The 21,160-nt window shown below is 47.9% G+C and overlaps 1 protein-coding gene across 3 annotated transcripts in view; it reads right to left on the bottom strand.

The window, feature by feature from the left end:
* Positions 1 to 21,160, bottom strand: part of numbl (NUMB like endocytic adaptor protein) — a 238,207-nt gene that overhangs the window by 171,405 nt on the left and 45,642 nt on the right. For 2 of the 3 annotated variants that reach the window (XM_063063506.1, XM_063063505.1), the window contains exon 1: positions 14,902 to 15,119. The exons of the other annotated variant lie outside the window; for it this stretch is intronic. The gene's annotated coding sequence lies outside the window, so the exon portion shown is untranslated. Of the gene's footprint in view, positions 1 to 14,901; positions 15,120 to 21,160 lie in introns of those variants that run through there. 3 annotated transcript variants of the gene reach the window in all.

The raw sequence follows: 21,160 nt of genomic DNA, 5'->3' as shown, positions 1-21,160 counted from the left end.
CCAACAGAATCAACAAACTCATTCGTAAGGCCAGTGATGTTGTGGGGATGGAACTGGACTCTCTGACGGTGGTATCTGAAAAGAGGATGGTGTCCAAGTTGCATGCCATCTTGGACAATGTCTCCCATCCACTACATAATGTACTGGGTGGGCACAGGAGTACATTCAGCCAGAGACTCATTCCACCGAGATGCAACACAGAGCGTCATAGGAAGTCATTCCTGCCTGTGGCCATCAAACTTTACAACTCCTCCCTTGGAGGGTCAGACACCCTGAGCCAATAGGCTGGTCCTGGACTTATTTCCTGGCATAAATAGTTAAATAGTAATACGTAAATTAAGGTTTTATTATTATTGTTTATGGTGCAACTGTAACAAAAACCAATTTTCCCCGGGATCAATAAAGTATGACTATGACTATATAGTGCAAAATAGGCTCTTTGTGGCTCACTGACCAGCTATCACCCAGTTTAACCCTAGCCTCATCACCAGACAATTTACAATGACCAACCAGCATGTTCTTGGACTGTGGGAGGAAAGCAGAGTACCTGGAGGAAACCTACGCGGTCACGGGGAGAGCGTACAAACACTTTACAGGCAGCTGCGGGAATCGAACCGGAGTTGCCTGTACCGTAAAGCATTGTGCTAACCACTACACTGTGCTGCCCCAAGACATCTTCAAGAGGCAGCCTGTGAGACTGGATTCATGGTCAGTGCCATGGCTGAACCCAAGGAAGGTGGGTCAGTGGTTTACAAATCAAAGTTCATCCACCTGAGAACACATCTGTCTGCAGGACCTTCTATAACAGAGTCAATAATCTGTTTGCTGATTAACGTTAAATGTCAGACCTGTGATGGAGGAGTATGCTACCATCTGGCCTCTCCAGACCAAGCAATTCAATTAGTTTAATACAGCTACATCACCCAATGGATGATTTCAAAGAACCCAGCTGATTTTTGTGTGTCAAGTACAATTAATTTTCATTAACTTCCATATGCATAGTTATAAATATTAAACACAGGGTACAGCTCCCGGCGGCGTTACGCACAACAGTGATTGAATTAGTCAGGCAAATGGAGGATGCTGGTTTGGAACTTCTGCAAAGCCAACCAGTGGACGGAGGCTGGAATTACAGTGTGACCGTTGACATTAGAAATTGCAGCATGATCACTGACTTTGGAACAATTCAACAGGAAATGCTTGCTTAGAAATCCAACACGTCTGCTGCCATCAGGTAGAAGGTACAGGAGCCTCAGGACTCACACCACCAGGTTCAGGAACAATTAACCCTCAACCATCAGGCTCTTGACCAGTGGGGTTAACCTCTGAAAAGCCTCAACATCCTTCCTATAATGGGGTGACCAGAACTGTATACAACACTCCAGACGTGGCCTAAGCAGAGTTTTATAAAGTTACAACATAACTCCTGACTTTTGAACTCAATGTTTCCACCAATAAAAGCATTCCATAAACTTTCTGAACCAAGCTATGAACTTGGATCCCAAGATCTCTCTGCTCAGCAAGGACCTTATTAAGGATGTTGTTCTTAACAGAGTGCTGTCTCCTTGCATTTGCCCTACGGAGGTGCAACACCTCACATTTATCCGGATTAAACTCCGTCTGTCATGTCTCAGCCCATATCCGCAACTGATCTGCATTGTGCTGTATTCTTTGTCAGTTTTCTACACCTTACCAACCTTGGTATCATCCACAAATTTACCAACCCACACATCAACATTTCCATCCAGGGTATTTATACACATTACACACAGCAGAAGTCCCAGCACAGATCCCTGCGGAACTCCACTAATTACAGACTTCAGCTTGATTAAGTCCCTTCAATCACTTCAACCACCACCCTCTGTCTGTGCGTAGGCAGCTCAGAGTCCAAACAGCCAATTTGGTGTGGATTTATAAGGAAAGGTTAAATAGGTTAGGACTTTATCCCTTGGAACGTAGAAGATTGAGGGAAGATTTAGTTTGAACTTAAATGTGGAAAAAGAACAGGGACTGACCAAACTTGTGAGCATATTTCCACCACAATTAACTTAGTTCAACATATTACTTGATACTGAGAATATAATGAATTATTAGCAGTGACAGTGTGATCTCTCAAATCGAGCATGGCGTTTTCCTAAGGGACTGTCTACTGGTGGGTTCTCAGGTGGCTGAAGAGGACCGTCCGGGATGTTAAGGTGGATTCCCCTAATGAAGAATGCCTGTGTGTGACTTTGTTTAACATGGGGAGGCCCACTCGGTCCTTGACAGATGGGGGTCAGGGTCAGGGTCCAGTGGTATGGAACACACGACGACTGGGGACCCTCCACTGCCTCAGCCTTCCTCCACCTTCACTGCCGTTGGGATGTGTCATCATCTCTTGCCAGCTCCATCGCTGAGGTCTTGGTTGGATTGTTCTTTGCCTGGACCCTCCCCCCTGACCTCCCCGCCATTGGCGGCCCTTGTTGCTGCTCCTCTCCATGCATCGAGCAGCCACCTTGCCATTTCTTTTAGCACTTTTGTCTGTTTTTTTAAAAAGAAGGCCGAGTTGCTAGCTCTGCGCTCAACCCAGCATGGATGGAAAGCATGCAAGGAGCTGGCCAGATTTGAACCTGGGACCACTCGTCTTGGTGTCCAGTGCAGATGCCACTACACCACCAGGGGGTTGGTGGGGGGATACCCAACCAGGAGCTAAATTCTGGACAGCATCACTCTCGGGGTCTCAGGAACTCAGAAGCCTCTCCACCACGACAAGGTGACGATCTTCAGAAATGACACCTGCCAACTCACATCTATTACAGACTGTGATGATTTCATTTGCAGCTGGAACAAGAATCCACATCTGCAGAGTTTGCACATATTCTGCCAACTCTGCATTCGAGCCAAAAGTAGCTGATGGTCCTCCCTACATATAATTAGGGAACACATTTCAGAAAGTGTGTTATTGCCTGCGAAGGGCATTCTGAGCAGAGAAAGGCATTGTAGAAAAACCGTTCAGCCTTTGTCAGAGCCAGCTATTCAGCCCCTTATGACTGTGCTAACCCTTCGGAACAGCAATTCTATTAAATGCAAAACCCCTTTCTTTCATCACCAGAAACTTCTCCCCATTAAACTCACGCGCAGGTCTCTCCCACTTGAGTCATAATCAAAGTACAGCATGAACCAGATGGGCTGAAGGGCCTGTTTCAAGCTCTTCAACCCATCTAGTCCATGCTGAACTATTTAACCTTGTCTACTCCCATCGATCTGCACCAGGACCATAGCCCTCCATACATCTCCATTCTGTATACCTATCCAAACTTCTCTAAAGCATTGAAATTGAGCTCACATACACCACTTGTGCTGACAACTCATTCCATTCTCTCACCACTCTCTGAGTGAAGAAGTTTCCCCTCATGCTCCCCTTAAACTTTTCACCTTTCACCCTTAAACCATGACCTCTGGTTGTAATCCCACCCAACTCTGTGGAAAAAGCCTGCTTGTATTTACCCTATCTATACCCCTCAATTTTGTACACATCTATTAAATCTCCTCAATCTTCTAGTCATAGTCATAGTCCGGGGGAAATTGGTTTTTGTTACAGTTGCACCATAAATAATAAATAGTAATAGAACCATAAATAGTTAAATAGTAATATGTAAATTATGCCAGTAATTTATGAAATAAGTCCAGGACCAGCCTATCGGCTCAGGGTGTCTGACCCTCCAAGGGAGGAGTTGTAAAGTTTGATGGCCACAGGCAGGAATGACTTCCTATGACGCTCAGTGTTGCATCTCGGTGGAATGAGTCTCTGGCTGAATGTACTGCTGTGCCCCGTTGCTCTGTCTAGTTCTACATTCCAAGGAATAAAGTCCTAATCTATTTAATCTTTCTTTAAAACTCAGGGCCTCCAGACCTAGCAATATCCTTGTAAGTTTTCTCCGTACTCTTTCATCCTTATTCACATCTTTCCTTGTAGGTAGGTGACCAAAACTGCACACAGTACTCCAAATGAGGCCTCACCAATGTCTTATGCAACTTCAACATAACATCCCAACGCCTGAACTCAGTACTTTGACTTACGAAGGCCAATGTGCCACCTACAACTCACACTGCTGTGTGTAAGGAGTTTGTACGTTCTCCCCTGTAACCACATATGTTTCCTCCAGGTGATCTGCTCTCCTCCCACAGTCCAAAGACTTATTATGGAGTGAGTGAGTGAGCTGAGGGCACACTACATTGCCACCGGGAGTGTGTCGACACCTGCAGTCTGCCCCCAGCTCACCCCCTACACAACTGATGCATTTCAATGCCTGCCTCGATGTGCTCGTGACAAATAAAGCTATTCTTTAACTTTTCAATGTTGCTGTTTAACCTGCTACCTTCAGAGTCACACAGACTGCAATGAAAGAATGCACGCAAAACGCAGGAGGAGCTGCATCTACGGACGTGAGTAAACAGTCGACATTATGGGGCGTGACCCTTCTTCGAAACTGAGAAGGAAGCCGGAAGAGCCAGAATAGGAGGAAGGAGGGAGGCTGGCCGGAAGGTAATGGGTGAAGCCAGGAGGGTAGGAAAGGTGAAGCAGGAATCTGATAGGAGAGGAGTGGACCATGGGAGAAAAGGAAGGAGGAGGGGACCCAGGCAGAGGTGATAGGCAGGTGAGATGAGGTAAAAGGACAAGAATGGGGAATAAAGGTGGGTGGGGGGGGGGAAGGGAGGAAATCAATTTTCATACCATCAGGTTGGAGCCTACCCATGTGGAATACAAGATGTTGCTCTTCCACCCCGACGGGGGCCTCATTGTGGCACGAGAGGCCATGGACCAACATGTCAGAACGGGAATGGGATCTGAGGTGTTTCTCCACCGGGAAGTCCCGGTTTTGGCGGGTAAAACGGAGGTGCTCGAAGTGGTCCCCCAATTTCTGACAGGCCTCACCAACGTACAGGAGGCCGTACTGCTCACAGACTCGCGGGCGGAGTGTTGCCTCACCCGGAAGGACTGTTTGAGGCCCTGAATGGAGGTGAGGGCAAAGGTGAATGTGCAGGTGTTGCAACAACTGCCTTATATCTGGGACTTCCGTTTAGATTGGAGTTTTGTCTGAATGCCAACCACCCTTCCTTAGGGCTCCTTCACAAATCTCTAACTCGCACCATTCAGAAAACAATCTCCTGCCAGCCTGTGCTCCTTCCCCTCTTGCCCACCCCCAACCTTATCCCGGCTTCTTCCCCCTTCCCTTCCAGTCCCGATGAAGGGTCTCAGCCTGAAAAGCCAACCATTTATTCCCCTCCACAGATGCTGCCTGACCTGCTGAGTTCCTCCAGCATTTTGTGTGTGTTGCTTTGGTTGGCGGGGTGGAGATGTGTCATTACCAAAGGAGGTGCAAGGCATTCTTTTGCTCTGCTGGTCTGTGGGTCACCCTTGGGTAAGGAGTAGCACCTGTTTAGCAACCCCTCCACCCCCCACCCCCACCTCGGTCACGTGAAGCCACGGGAGCAGGTGGTGGATGGTCGTACGAACAGCCGGTGCAAATTACGTCCTGGTTATGTGACCACTGACACCGGACAGACAATCTCTGAAGAGTATTGATAATGGCCGGGGTCACCAGTCTTGTGAAGACACTACCCAGAGGAAGGCAATGGCAAACCACTTCTGTAGAAAAATTTGCCAAGAATATTCATGGTCATGGAAAGACCACGATCGCCCGTGTCACAGAATGATGATATTATACAACTCGCCTCAGAATGATGGCGGTGTGTTGCTCCGGATTTCTGGCATCTGCAGAGTCTGTGTTAGGGGAACAACTCCTAGATTTGCTGGCCTCTATTGTTATCTATTTTCAATAAAGCTCCAAGAGCAAGTTTCCTCTTTTAAACTCGAACCAGCCACAGCCAGAAGATAATGGACATGGCTTAGTAGTCAGTTCTGGGAACGGAGCCCAGCTCATTGCTGAGTGAAGTGACTCGGTTTAAAAAGAAACACAAAATCTATACATACAAGTGCACACGAAGGGGAGAGTGGAGGTGGTAGGGGAAAGGAAAGCCCCACTCCGTCACTGCTGCACAGACAAGGTTCCCACTGCGATGCACCGTACCTGGAGCCAATTAACGGCAGGATGTCAGCTTGACGGGACTGAGCAAATAGCCAACGTTAGGGTCAAAAGCAACAAATCTGAGAGGAGACACACAGTGTATTGGTCACAAGACTCTTTCAAGATTCAGAGTTGTTTTTCACTTGTGCCAGTGAAATGTGTCGTTTGTATTAGCGACCAACAGGTAAGGATGCACTGGGGAGCAGACCTCAAGTGTCGCCACGATGGTCAATAGAACGCAGAACACAACCAGCAACAAAACAAGCCCTGGTCCTCCCTCTCATGCACACACCCAGGACAGGCTGTCTTTGGCCTCCAGCAGACTCCTGGATGTGCCAACTTCCCTGGTGGGCTCACAGATATTTGCTGACAAGGGCTTGAACCATCAGGCCTCAACTTCGGTTCATCGGCCTGAGGCCAATCACCAAACGCTGGGCCCCAACACCGGTTTCGCCAATTCACATATACTGGGACGGGGCATCGAAACTCTTTCCTCCTGCCCCTTCGAACATCCGACTTCAGAATCTGCTGACTCAGGGGGCGGGGGGTGGGGTCACGACCAATCCTCAGGGCAGACAGTGAGTGCACCAGCCGTGAAACTGACCCACGAGGCATTCAATACAGCCTCCCTCAATATGGGTTCCAAAAACATTCGGGGTGGTAGGTTCATTTACTTGATATTATACGTAGAGACACAGCACGGTAACAGGACCTCCCCTCCAATTCCAGCCACATGGCCAATTAACCTGCTGACTTGTACAGCTTTGGACTGTGGGAGGAAACCGGAGCATCTGGAAGAAAGTCGAGCACTTAAGGGGCGAACGTACAAACTCCTTACAGGCAGTGGCGGGAATCGAACCCGGATCGCTGGCACTGTAGAGCGTTGCACCACTATGCTACCGTGCCTATGGGTGATTGGTCACAAAGGTGTAGCTGGGTCACACAGTCTCACTGGCTGACTGGGCCTGTCACCGTGCAAAAAAAAACAATAGCTGTGTGTGGGATTTGAAACGTTATCCAGTAACAGATTAATATCCCTCTACTTTCATACTTCAATGACTTCATCAATAACAAAAGCCACATTGCCTCTCAAACCACTGGTTCTGCAGATGTGGGAAGTTCAGAGCGACTCACACACAAAAGAAAACTCTACCGGTCAGGTAGTACCTACAGAGGGGAATAAATAGTTGAAGTTTCATCGGGACTGGAAAGGAAGGAGGCAGAAGCTCGAATAAGGTGGTGGGGCTAGGGGAAGGAGTAGAAGCTGGCAGGGGGTAGGTGAGGGGGCAAGTGGGTGGGTGGAGGAGGGGGGAGTGAAGTGAGAAGCCGGGTGGGTGGAAAAGGTAAAGGGCTGGAGAGGAGAGGAAGGGAGCTGACAGGAGAGGAGAGTGGACCATGTGAGAAGAGGAAGGAGGGGAGCAAGGGGGAGGTGACAGGCAGGTGAGGAGTAGAGATAAGAGGCCAAAATGGAGAATTGAAGATGACCCCCACCCATGTTCTGGCTTCTGTCCCCTTTGTGCTCCAGTCTTGATGACGGGCCTTGACCCAAAGCATCAGCTCCGTGGACAGTGCCTGACCCAGCGAGTTCCTCCAGCTCCTGCGGGCGTTGCTGTGGGACAATGACAGGGTGCAGTGGGTTTGTCCTGTCTCAGCGCTTTCAACAGAAACGCAGAAGATGCAACAGTTCACGGACATTGGAATGCCGTCATTACAGAGGGACAGCGGTGCAGAAGAGGACTCCATAAGCAGAGCCATCCCTGGGTGACACTAGGCTCGTGACTCACACTTGCCAGCTCAGTGGATTGTGTGCATTTGCGTGTGCACAGCCTGCCTGCCTCAGCAGATGCAAGACAATGCACAGCAGGCGTACCAGAGTCTGGGGAGCCGACAGTTCTGCAGGCACGGCAGATCTGCAGAGAGGTCATTGCAAACTGCTTGAGACACCCACTGTTTCAGATGGTTTCAGGTCAGGGAGCCTCCTGACCCCACCGAGCAAGCTGGTTTAGTCCCGTCCTTGAAATAGGGATTCGGTCAACGACTCGATTCTGCACTGCATGTCTGAGGGCGTCCGGGTAACACACACACACCAAATGCCACAGGAACGTAAAAGGTACAAAATAAATTTATTAGTAAAAATGTGTAAACACTCTGGCTACTAAAAAAATAGCCACTGAGTGTGTGTTCATGACTTCAGCTGCTGTAACCCATCCACTTCGAGGATCGACGTGTTGTGTGTCTAGAGATGCTTTCTGCACACCTACTGTCCCCCTCCCGTCAGCTTCAACCAGTCTGACCTCTCTCAGTAACCAGGCATTTTCACCCACAGAACTGCTGCTCGCTGGATTATTTTTGTTTTTCCGCACCATTCTCTGTAAACTCTACAGACCGTTGTGCGTGAAGACCCTAGATCAGCAGACTCTGAGATACTCAAACCACCCTGTCTGGCACCATGGTCAAAGTCACTCATCACTTTTCTTCCCCCATTCTGAAGTTTGGTCTGAACAACAACTGAACCTGGTGACCATGTCTGTATACTTTTATTGTATTGAGTTCTGCTACATGATTGGCTGATTAGATACTTGCATTAACAACCAGTTGTACAGGTGTAACTAATAAAGTGGCCACTGAGTGTATGTCACCATATATCACCTGGAGATACACTTTCTTGCAGGCATTCACAGTAGAACAGATAAATACAATAGCATTTATGAAAGGCTACACAAAACAAAGACTAATAAACAACCTATGTGCAAAAGGAAGGGGGACAAAATACCGAGAACAAAAGTGCACAAACACTGTGGCTGGGCTGCCCAAGATTTTTGCATGGTACTCTATTTGTCAAAGTGGAGCAGAGAGTGAACTTGTAAATCTGGCGGGAGCAAAGGATGTTGGGAATGGCGAGGGTGGAGCACCGCGGGAGGGGTGTGGGACAGGTGGCAGAGAGGGAGAGCCAGGGGCGAAAAGTGGCACAAGTGCAGGCACACCCAGCCCTGAGACACCAGGCAAGATCATTTGATTCCAAACAACTCGTTTATTGATCATTACAGAATGTCTCTATGGTGCTTCCCACTCCCTCCGCTCTCCCTCCCCCTTTTCACAACCATGATCCACCCCTCCCTGCCCCCTTCCCACTCTCAGGTTTATCATACATATACATCATGAAACTTGCTTTTTTTGTGGTAGCAGTACAGTGTAATACATAAAATCACGACAAGTCTAGGGCTCCCTGACTGACGTGCCCGAGACTCTTGCACAGTACAGCAGCTGGTTCAGTGTAGAACACTGCTAACAAACTACCTCAATATTTCCCTCCAATTTCTACCCCTTGTCCCTTCTCTCTTCTTCTATTCGTCAATCTGGTCACTCGCTCACATCTTTTTCTTCTCACCTGCCCATCACCTCTGTTTCCCTCCACTTTCCCTTTCAGCCATGATCCTCTCTCCTCGATCAGATTCCTCCTTCTCCAGCTCTTTACCTTTCACCAGCCAGCTTCCTACTTCATCTCCTGTCTCCCCCCCACCAAATCACCTGCCAGCCTGTACTCCTCCTACCCCCATTCACCCCTTCCTTTCCAGTCCCGACGCCGACTGCCTATTCCCCTCCACGGATGCTGCCTGGCCTGCTGAGTTCCTCCAGCATTTGGTGGTGGGCAGATTGCTAGTGTCCCCACACCTCCAGACCTGACATAGGACGCCCACAGCTCACTAAATCCAAGACTCTGGCGCAGTACTTCCTACAGACAGGTGAGGTGAGAAAGGGCACCTCAAGCACAAAGAGGGAGGGGATTCCTCAGCCTGGGATCAGCTGGATAGGTGGGAGGGATTGAGATTACACAGAGTGGAAGAGGGAGTGCAGGAATGGGATAATTACATGGCATTGCATTTGGAGATATTCCATTGTCTGCAATAGGAAGGGCCATAATTTAAAAGGATTATTTTTAAAAAAACAAGGATACAGGAGACCAGGACAAGTTTTGCCTTCAGAACAGCAACAGCATGGGAGGCCATTCAGCCCATCAAGCGAAACCAGCGAACTTATCGGATCCACTCAACAGTCCTCTGTGCACTCCCAGGTGTTTTTTAGCTAGTCAAACTGACATTCAGACACTATGTGCAGGGTGTGGGTGAAAGATTGAATGGCAGAGGTGAGTGATGGATGAGAGGGGAAGAATATTTGCTCTGAATGGTTCAATACACAGAGTCGACAGCGTGGTGAATGACAGCACTCTCCCAAACAACTTCCCTCTCCAACCTCTACGCTACAAAACGGAGGCATTCTGAGGACACCAAATTAATGTCAGCTGAAACCGAACATTCCTGAACTGTTTCAAGTACTTTGTGGCTCGGTGTTTTATATTCTATATCTTCTGTTCGTATTTTTTGAGTTGTTTGTGCATTTGCGTTGGGGTTTGATGTCTTTCTCTGAACAGGTTCCATAGTTCTTCTTTGTTTCGTGACCGTCTGCGGGGAAGATGAATCTCGGGGTGGTATACAGCATGCATACTTAGAAAATAAATATACTTTGAATCTTAATTGAGAGGCAGGGAGCTCAAAAGTTTAATGAAAAGAAATTAAGAACTGGAGCTCTATCACCACCGGGGGTCACATTCCAGGAGCAACGCCCACTTCAGAAAGTCACTCAGACAAGTCAGAGCTGACAATCCTAGCCCAGTAACGAGGGAGTGTGGATTTAGCAGGAGTTGGGGGCTTGAGGTTGGGCCCTTTAAGCAAGACTTACTCAAGATAACGTCCATGGGAGGGGATGGGGAGGGAGGTAGGGGGGAAAAAAAGAGACCTTATGCTGCTTCTTCATACCACTCCACCTGCCACCCCCACCCACCAATAAAATTGTTCTCAACCGAAGGAACTCTGGTCATTAACCCTTTGGAGTAACATGGGCTCTTCCTCAAGCAGGCACAGAAACACAGACTTCAAAGCCTACCAGGAAGGCTAAACAGCATGAACAGAAACGTGCTCTCTCAGTTGATATCCCTGTGCTGTTGTGCTCTGTGTCTACTGCTGGTCCACGTGTAGGTCGATGGGACTAGCTAGAATCATCTAGGCATCCGCTAGTCTCATGAGACCATGGATTTGTGCCTTGGAAGGTTTCCAGGGCGCAGGCCTGGGCAAGGTTGTATGGAAGACTGGCAGTTGCCCATGCTGCAAGTCTCCCCTCTCCACGCCACCAATGTTGTCCAAGGGAAGGGCACTAGGGCCCATACAGCTTGGCACCAGTGTCGTCGCAGAGCAATGCGTGATTAAGTGCCTTGCTCAACGACACACACGCTGCCTCAGCCAAGGCTCAAACTAGCGACCTTCAGATCACTAGACAAATGCCTTAACCACTTGGCCATGCGCCAACACAATCATAGTTCAGCATGTATTAGATGGGCCAAAGGGCCTGTTTCTGTGTGTAGTGTGGTGGTCAGCACAACGCTTTACAGTACAGGCGACCCAAGTTCAATTCCCACCACTGCCTGTAAGGAGTTTGTATGTTCTCCCCGTGACCCTGTGGGTTTCCTCCTGCAGTTCAAAGACTTACCGGTTGGTAGGTCATGGGTTATTGAAAATCGTCCCATGATTAAGTTAGTGTTAAATCGGGGGACTGCTGGGCAGTGTGGCTTTAAGGGCCGGAAGGGTCTTTTCCACATTGTATCTCAATAAATAAATGACTCTACCCTGTGACATGACAGTGGAAACAGGGAAACACGTCAAAGCTACAGGCCTGAAAACTAAAGAAACTGGGGGGGGGGGTTAAACTGTGTGGTGTCACTGTTTTGGGTATTTAAACTCCTGGAAGATCAAGGGGAAGAGACAGAGGGGCTCTCAAGGCTGCAAAAGGATTCAAGTGTTGCTGGACCTGACACTGGCTCGGGGTCAGTGAACACAGGCGATGGTTAAGTACCATCCCGGGGTGGTGGTGCGGGGGCGAAGTGATCCACAGCACCTGAGCTGTGAAAGTGCTCCCTAATTTGTCCCCTCTCCTCTCCAAGCCCCGCGCTGTGTCACATTCCCCCTTGAAGGTTATTACTGAACCTGTACAACACCTCACTGCACACAGAAACATTTCTTCTCTTAATAGTTTGCCAATTAAACCTCTGGTAACCGAACCCCACTGAAGGGGAAACAGCTTCTCCTTAGGTCCGACATTGATCACTGTCATCCCCAGTACACAAGTGTAAAGGATTGTTACTCGGGATCGGATACAGCAGGAAAAACACACAAGATAAAGAACACAATCATACAGATGCAGTTAACGTGAATGCACAAGGCAGTGTCCAGGATTTCCCAACCTGTTTATGCCATTAAGGGATCAGTGGAGCCCAGGCTGGGAACTCCTGGACACCGCCCTATGTAATTATGTTTAATGTATCATTATCCTTATTGCTACACACACACACACACAGCGCTGGAGCAACTCAGCAGGTCCGACAGCATCGATGGAAAAGTGTAGAGTCGGCGTTCAGGCTGAGACCCAAAACCAAGTGGGGGGAGGCAAAGGTGAGGGGCTGCAGAGGATGGAATCCGATAGGAGAGGAGAGGGGACCAGAGGAGAAAGGGAAAGAGGAGGGGACCCAGCGGGAAGCGAGAAGAGATAATTGGCCAGAGTGGGGAATAGAAGAGGGAAGGGAAAGGATTTTTTTTTACAGGAAGGAGAAATCGATATTCATGCCATCAGGTTGGAGGTTACCCGGTGGGAACACAAGGTGTTGCCGCTCCACCCCGAGGGTGGCCTCATCTTGGCACAAGAGGACCGACATGTCAGAATAGCAATGGGAATTTTGGCCGCGGGGCAGTTCGGCTTTCGGCGGATGGAGCGGAGGTGCCTGACGGCGTTTCTATACATAGATCGGTTGCGGGGCCATAAAGTGACGCCCAGCACGGGAGTGCCTGTACATAAGGTGACTCTGACAGGAAATGATACGTCCAACGACAGGGCATGGACTTAAAACTTAGCAGCCGCCTCCGCCACAGAAGTGCCGAATGTCTCCATCACCCTCGGTAATCGAACCCCGAGACCTCTTAAGAACGCGAATTGTTTTCCGAATTCCTGAATTGATTAAAATACACTCGCTTCCACATCACTCCGTCCGCCTCACGAACGGCAAGCACCAAAAGTCGAGTTGCTTTGAGGCCGGGGGTGGAGGTGGGGGTGACGTTTGAGGGTGTGCGGGGCACTTTGAGCGGCAGATACCCTGGTGCGATGGTGGCGTTGAAAGGGGCTTTTAGATAGCCACGTGAATAAAGGAGCGATTTGGACCGACTGCAGACAGAAGGAATTGGAGTTTAACTTGACTCCCGGAACGACGGGCCCCAGGGCCTTGCCCCCGTGCTGTGTGCACAGCAAGATCCCAAAACGCAGCTGGATTTCAGTAATAAAACTCAGTAATAAAATTTCCAACGCAGACGCTGGAAATCCGGAGCAACACACACACACAAAATGCTGGGGGAACTCCGCAGGCCAGGCGGCATCTATGGAAAGGAACTAATGTCAGCTTTCGGGCCGAGACATTTCATAAGGACTGACGAAGGTTCCCGGCGTCAAACATCGACTGTTTTTAATCCCTCCTTCACAGATGCTGCCTGTCCTGCTGAGTTCCTCCAGTATTTTGTGTTATTCCTGACTTCTATGTTCAAAGTAAATTTATTATCAAAGTACATACATTTTACTATATACAACCGAGATTCATTTTCTTGTGGGCATACTCAATAAACTTATAGCATAATGACCATGACAGAATCATAGAACATGGAATCGATGGAGGGGAATTAACAGTCGACGTTTCGGGCCGAGACCTGTCAGCGGGACCTGAAGAAGGGTCTCGGCCCGAAACGTCGACTGTTCATTGCCTTCCATAGATGCTGTCTGACCTGCCGAGTTCCTCCCGCATTGTGTGTGTGTGTTTGTTTGCGGCGCTGGCTTTACGTGAAGTCGTTGTACAGAACAGCGGGGAGATCTCTCGTGGAGCGCTGCCTTGGGAGCGTTCAAATCCACGGCGAATGAGCGAGAGCGTGTGTCCCCTCTCACCGGAGCGACAACACCACACGCACAGTCCCTGGGCGCTGCACTGGGAGCGCCGGCCTGGGATCTGTGTCTGCCTCTTAGAAGAGAGTGCAAACGGCAGCAGGTGGTGACAAACAACTGAGAGATATTTCACGATCTTGCTATTTTTTTTCCTTTCGTTAACTGGTAGCTGCTACGACCAAGGCGGGAAGGGATAACCCTCCTCTATTCCAAATGCCCCACCATCCTTCACAAACTTCCACAAGGAATGCTAAACAGTCAGGGAAAACATATGCATGGAATGCATATATTTAAAAAATCCTCTCAAGTAGTCAGACACTGTAAAAGTTAAACCCTAGATAGCCGAAACCTGCTCGCTTCCCCCCTTTCAGCCACCCTCCCACTCCCTGCCTAACAATCACACAACGCCGTATTCGCCTGCCTCTCGCTGGGCTTCATCTCCACTCGTGCCCCGGCAAGATAGGGGTGCCCAGCATCAACTCCCCTCAAAAGTGGCTCAGAAATCGATAGCCATTCTCCGGCCGCCGCACACTCACACTCCAACCAGCCCATGTCTTCCCCAAGCCTTCTCCCAGCAAGAACCTCGACCATTAAAACAGCCTCCACCTCAAATCTGAGCATCACACAGAAAGGATGTCTCGGGAAGCGCTAAACAAGCGCCGATGAGGTTGAAAACAATGAGTGTGTGCCTCGGCCCGGGGGCAGCTGCATCGCGTCGGCTTCAAAAGCCACTGTAAACACCCGCTTTGTAGGTTTCACAATGAATCCCGACCTCCCACACCAAGAAATCGAGGAAGACGAGACTTACTGGGTCTGCTTCGGGAGCTGAATCCTCGAGTGCCTCCTGTAATATCCACAAGCCCAGTGAAATGATCAGTCCCTGTGCTCCCCTTTTTCCCCACCCTTGGGAGCTGGAGACAGGTCCTCTTCCACCCCCCCTCCACCCTCCCCTAGGCAGATAATTTAATGCTTCCTGCTGCCTCTCTCCCGGATAGATCGCCGCCACTTTGCAACACTCGCCCGCAGGTCGCTACAGTCCGCACAAGTTACAATATAGCACGCAGGCGCTCTGCTCCGATCTTTAATCCGCCGCCCCCGCCCTCCTCGCTCCGTGATTGGCTGAGCGCTTTATGAATATGTTAAGAAGGCGGAATTTCTATTGGCTATAATGCACGCCAATCGTCCGAGATCCAGCGGCTGGGAGCACAGTTAACCCTTTCTGATCTCAACATAAGGCACAGAATCAGCCGGCATATGTCGTGAAATTTTGTTAACTTTGCGGCAGCAGAACATAATAATAGAGAAAAAACTATGAATTACAGTAAGTATATTTGTATGTATATATGTATGTATGATGATATCCAAAAAGAAGGAGAATCCTATCTGTAAGCTGAAAATAAACGGGCGAAGACATAGAAACATAGAAAATAGGTGCAGCAGCCTTCCCTCCATACCGCCGATCCCTTTAGCCACAAGGGCCATATCTAACTCCCTCTTAAATATAGACAATGAACTGGCCTCAACTGTTTCCTGTGGCAGAGAATTCCACAGATTCACCACTCTCTGTGTGAATAAGTTTTTCCTCATCTCGTTCCTAAAAGGCTTCCCCTTTATCCTCAAACTATGACCCCTCGTTCTGGGCTTCCCAACATCGGGAACAATCTTCCTGCATCTAGCCTGTCCAATCGCTTTAGAATTTTATACGTTTCAATAAGACATAAAACAAGTACAGAATTTTTGCTACTTAGGAAGCTGGGTATCATCAGATGGCAGATGCGACATGGACATCAAAAGAAGAATAGGGATGGCAAAAGACACCTTTACAGAATGAAGAGTATACTGACCAATACTAAACTAGGCATGACAACCCGCCTCAGAGTACTGAAACGTTACGCTTATCCAGTTATGTTATATGGCTCAGATAGTTGGACAATATCTAGTAACATGAGGAAATGAATTGAAGCAGCAGAGATATGGTTTTTGAGGAGGATACAAAGAATATCATGGACAAAACGAATATCTAATGAGGATGTCATGAACAGAGCAAACACAAAAAGAGAAATAATGTATGAGATCATGAAAAGGCAATGTGACTTCATTGGACATGTGATTAGGAAAGAGGAGTTAGAATGCACAGTAATTATGGGAAAGACTGAAGGGAAGAAAGCAAGAGGAAGACAAAGACAAATGATGATGGAGACAGCAGCCAGAGAACTGGAAATGAACACCAATGAACTGACCCACTTGACCCGAAACAGGAGTGTGTGGGCCATGGCAGTCAAAGCTCAAACTGGGCACAGCACCTGATGATGATGATGATATTTGTATTAAATAGTTAAATTAAATAAGTTGTGCAAAAATAGAAAATTCGAAAGGTAGTGAGGTAGGTTCATGGGTCAATATTCATTCACAATATAGCAAAAACTGAGGCTATTCAACCTATCATTTCTATGCCAGCTGATTTACTTATTGAGGTACAATGTGGAACGGGTCCTTCCAGCCCTTCAGGCCACGTCGCCTAGCAATCCTCTGATTTAACCCTCGCCCAATTACAGGACAATTTACAGTAAGTCCATAAGACATAGAAGCAGAATTAGGCCATTACCCGATTAACCTACCAACTCATGTCGCTGGCACTGTAAAGCACTGTGCTGACCACTATGCTACCGTACACTGCGTCAGATCCGGAGTAACACTCATTTCATTCTCCTTTACACTTGCGTACTGGAAATGGCATTAAACAATCTTGAACATCCTTTATAAAGAGGAAAAAGATGTTATTGTTAAAAGTACTTTGGAGTCCCCCCCCACCCCCACCCTAGAACATTTTCCCTATACGCTCGCAAATAATTTTGTTCCCGGAAGTTCCACTGGAATCCAATGTAATCAGTATCAGCAAAAATGAAAGAAGCTGGGGTTGCCTTATTTGAAACAGAGGAGATTCAGGGGAAGAATTAAATGGGGTGCATAAAATTAAGGGGTTAGATGTTAGAAAAAGGAAAGAACCTGTTTCACTTAGACTATCTTCTGCATTCCATACACACTTCCATCCAGGACATGGTCTCTCCTGGCTGCTGCCATCAGGAGGTGGTACAGGAGCCTCAGGACCCCTGTCCTTCCCCACACACACACACATACATATACATACCACCCTACCATTCCCAAAACCCTTAGCATATTCATAATCCTAAACCTTAAGATAGATGGAAGAAGGAGGGAGCTCCCAATAAAGCCAAGTAGTGTTGGACCAGGTTAGTGAAGGCGTTGGCCAGATCAAAGTGGCTGTGTTGAGAGACACTGGATCTCCAGTAATGGGAATCAATCAACACAAAAGGGATCATTGTCCCACTGCCTGCATAATTACATCCAGACCCGCCTCTCTCTCCACCAGGCAAATGAAAAAATGTATATATTCCTGTGACTGTCTGTTTACCTCCTGTCGTACATGTTCTATATGTGCCTTGTGCTGTGTGTGACTTCCCATCGTATATGTTCTATAGGTGCCTTGTGCTGTGTGTGACTTCCCATCATATATGTTCTATATGTGCCTTGTGCTGTGTGTGACTTCCCAGCGTATATGTTCTATAGGTGCCTTGTGCTGTGTGTGACTTCCCAGTGTATATGTTCTATATGTGCCTTGTGCTGTGTGTGACTTCCCATCGTACATGTTCTATATGTGCCTTGTGCTGTGTGTGACTTCCCATCGTATATGTTCTATAGGTGCCTTGTTGCTGCCGTGTTTTACACCTTGACCCCAGAGGATCACTGTTTCGTTTGACTGTATTTATGGGTATTCATGTATGGTTGAAGGATAATTACACCTGAACTTCATCACCACCAGGTTCGGGAACAGTTATTACCCCTCAACGATCAGGCTCTTGAAAAACTTCACTCAACTTCACTCATCCCAACACTGAGCTGTTCTCACAATCTATCCACTCACTTTCAACGTCTCTTCAACTCAGATTCTGATAGTTATTGCTTTTTTTTTGGTATTTGCACAAATTGTTGTCTTTTGCACACCGGTTGGTTGTTCGTCTCGTTGTGAGTGGTTTTTCATTGATTCTATTGTGTTTCTTTGTATGTGAATGCCTGCAAGAAAATTAATCTCAAGGTTGTATATGGTGACATACAGTATGTACTTCGTCCCTCCACAAAGGTCGCCGTATACCAAGCGGTCTGTGTCACCACCCTCCTTTATAGCTGTGAAGCTCGGGTAACCTACAGCCGTCACATCAAGTCCTTGGAGCGCTTCCACATAAGCTGCCTCCAGCACATCCTGGGAATTACCTGGCGTGAGTGGGTGCCTCACACTGAAATACTTGTAAAGACCAACTACAGGAGTATTGAGGCCATGATCACCCAGCGGCAGCTGCAGTGGCTGGGGCATGTGATAAGGATGCCCCCATGTCAGCTACCCCGCAGAGTGTTATACAGCCAGCTACGTCATGTTGGTTGTATTGGCGTGTGGCCAAGTGGTTAAGGCATTCGTCTAGTGATTTGAAAGTCGCTAGTTCGAGCCTTGGCTGAGGCAGTGTGTTGTGTCCTTGAGCAAGGCACTTAACCACACATTGCTCTGCGACGACTCTGGTGCCAAGCTGTATGGGTCCTAATGCCCTTCCCTTGGACAACATCGGTGGCATGGAGAGGGGAGACTTGCAGCATGGGCAACTGCTGGTCTTCCATACAACCATGCCCAGGCGCCTGCGCCCTGGAAACCTTCTGGAGGGCTGAAGAAGTGCTATAAGGATCAGATGAAGAATGCTTTAAGGAAGTGCAGGATCAGATCCGAGGACCCGAGGATGTTGCTGCTGACCGTACCACTTGGTGACAGCTGTGTAGGGACGGGGTTCGTATTCTGGAGATGGAAAGAACAACCAGAAGAGAGCCAGGAGAAATGCAGTCATGGTTGCCACCACGATCACATGTACATGTCCCACCTGCAATAGAGCTTGTGGGTCCAGGATAGGACTGTATAGTCATCAAAGATCTCACGTTAAAGGAGTGGACGTCATCATTGGATTTCGATGGACAACCGAAGAAAAAGACTTTATAATAAATTTACTTCGAAACTTAAACCTTGAATTCATCTCTACTGACAATTGTGGAGGTCAAGTCATTGGGTAGATTTAAAATGGAGGTTGAAAGGTTCTTGGTTAGTAAGGGCATTAAAGGTTATGGGGAGAAGGCAGGAAAGCGAGGTTGAGATGGAAATGGTGGAGCAGACTCGAAAGGACACACGGCATAATTCTGCTCCTACGATACACAAGTCTTCCAGCTTTATTGTGTTATTTGTGCACAAGTTTGAATTTGTATAGCACCTTTTTGCATTTGAGTTACTGTTGTGAAAAGGTACATGGGACAGCCAGATCACACGAGTAGCAAAAGGAGATGTATGTATACAAGAGATGCTGGAAATCCAGAGTAACACACACAAAATGCTGGAGGAACTCAGCAGGTCAGACAGTGTCAATGGTCAGAGTAACACACACAAAATGCTGGAGGAACTCAGCGGGTCAGACAGTGTCAATGGTCAGAGTAACACACACAAAATGCTGGAGGAACTCAGCGGGTCAGACAGTGTCGATGGTCAGAGTAACACACACAAAATGCTGGAGGAACTCAGCGGGTCAGACAGTGTCGATGGCCAGAGTAACACACACAAAATGCTGGAGGAACTCAGCGGGTCAGACAGTGTCGATGATCAGAGTAACACACACAAAATGCTGGAGGAACTCAGCGGGTCAGACAGTGTCGATGGCCAGAGTAACACACACAAAATGCTGGAGGAACTCAGCAGGTCAGACAGTGTCGATGGTCAGAGTAACACACACAAAATGCTGGAGGAACTCAGCGGGTCAGACAGTGTCGATGGTCAGAGTAACACAGACAAAATGCTGGAGGAACTCAGCGGGTCAGACAGTGTCGATGGAGGAAAGTGAACAGTCAATGTATTGGGTCGAGACTCCTGCGGCTCGGCACAAAAATGTCAACTGTTTATTCCCCTCCACAGAAGATGGATGTACCGTTTTATTTACTTATTGGTTGTTTGAGATACAGCGAGTATAGGCTTTCTGGTATGGTGGGGAGGGAAGGTCAGTGTGCAGGATCGAAGTAAGCTGCAGAAAGTTGTGAACTCAGTCAGCTCCATCATGGGCACTAGCCTCCCCATTATCCAGGACATCTCCAAGCAGCGATACTCAAAAAGGCGGCATCCGTCATTAAGGACCCCCATCACCCAGGACATGCCCTCTTCTCACTGTTACCATCAGGGAGGAGGTACAGGAGCCTGAAGACACACACTCAATGATTCAGGAACAGCTTCTTCCCCTCTGCCACCCGATTTCTGAATGGACATTGAACCCATGAACACTACCTCACTACTTTTTTATTTCTATTTTTACACTACTTATTTAATTTAGCTATTTAAATATATATTTAGTGTGATTCACTGTTTTTTTTAGGTATTGCAGTGTACTGCTGCCACTTAACAAATTTCACGACATATGGCAGTGATATTAAACTTGATAATGTGATTCCAACCCAAGTCTAATCACGGGAATTTACCGGTTAATCTACTAACCGCTCTGTCTTTGGACTGTGGGAGAAAACCCTCGCATTCCACGGGGAGGATGTGTGGCTGATGTCGGAACTCCGATGGCCCGAACTGTAACCGTGTTGTGCTACCCACTCTGCTACCGTGGTACCCCAATTTTTATTTGGCAATGAGCAAATAATCCTCTTTGAGTTGAGAGATAAAATTTGGCTCACGACAGCGCTCTGTTCCTGTACGACTAGGCTCAAGGACAGCTTCTATCCACTGTTAAAAGGCTAGTTCCCTAGTATCTCTTAGAATCGATTTTAAAGTTCTCTTACTTGTTTTTTTAAAGCTCTTACTGGCCTGGGACCAGAGTACATCACAGAATAGTTTTTGTTGTTATAATCCTGCTTGAGTCTTCTTCCACCAGTCTCTTAAATTTAAACTATTGCCCAAAAGATAATTGGCAGGTCAGCTTTCTTTGAACCATGCTCCTAAACTGTGGAATTCAATTCCTAAAACTATAGTG

Source organism: Mobula hypostoma, chromosome 12 (assembly GCF_963921235.1).
Source record: "Mobula hypostoma chromosome 12, sMobHyp1.1, whole genome shotgun sequence".
Taxonomy (NCBI): Eukaryota; Metazoa; Chordata; class Chondrichthyes; order Myliobatiformes; family Myliobatidae; genus Mobula; species Mobula hypostoma.
This window is presented reverse-complemented; position numbering and strand designations above follow the sequence as displayed.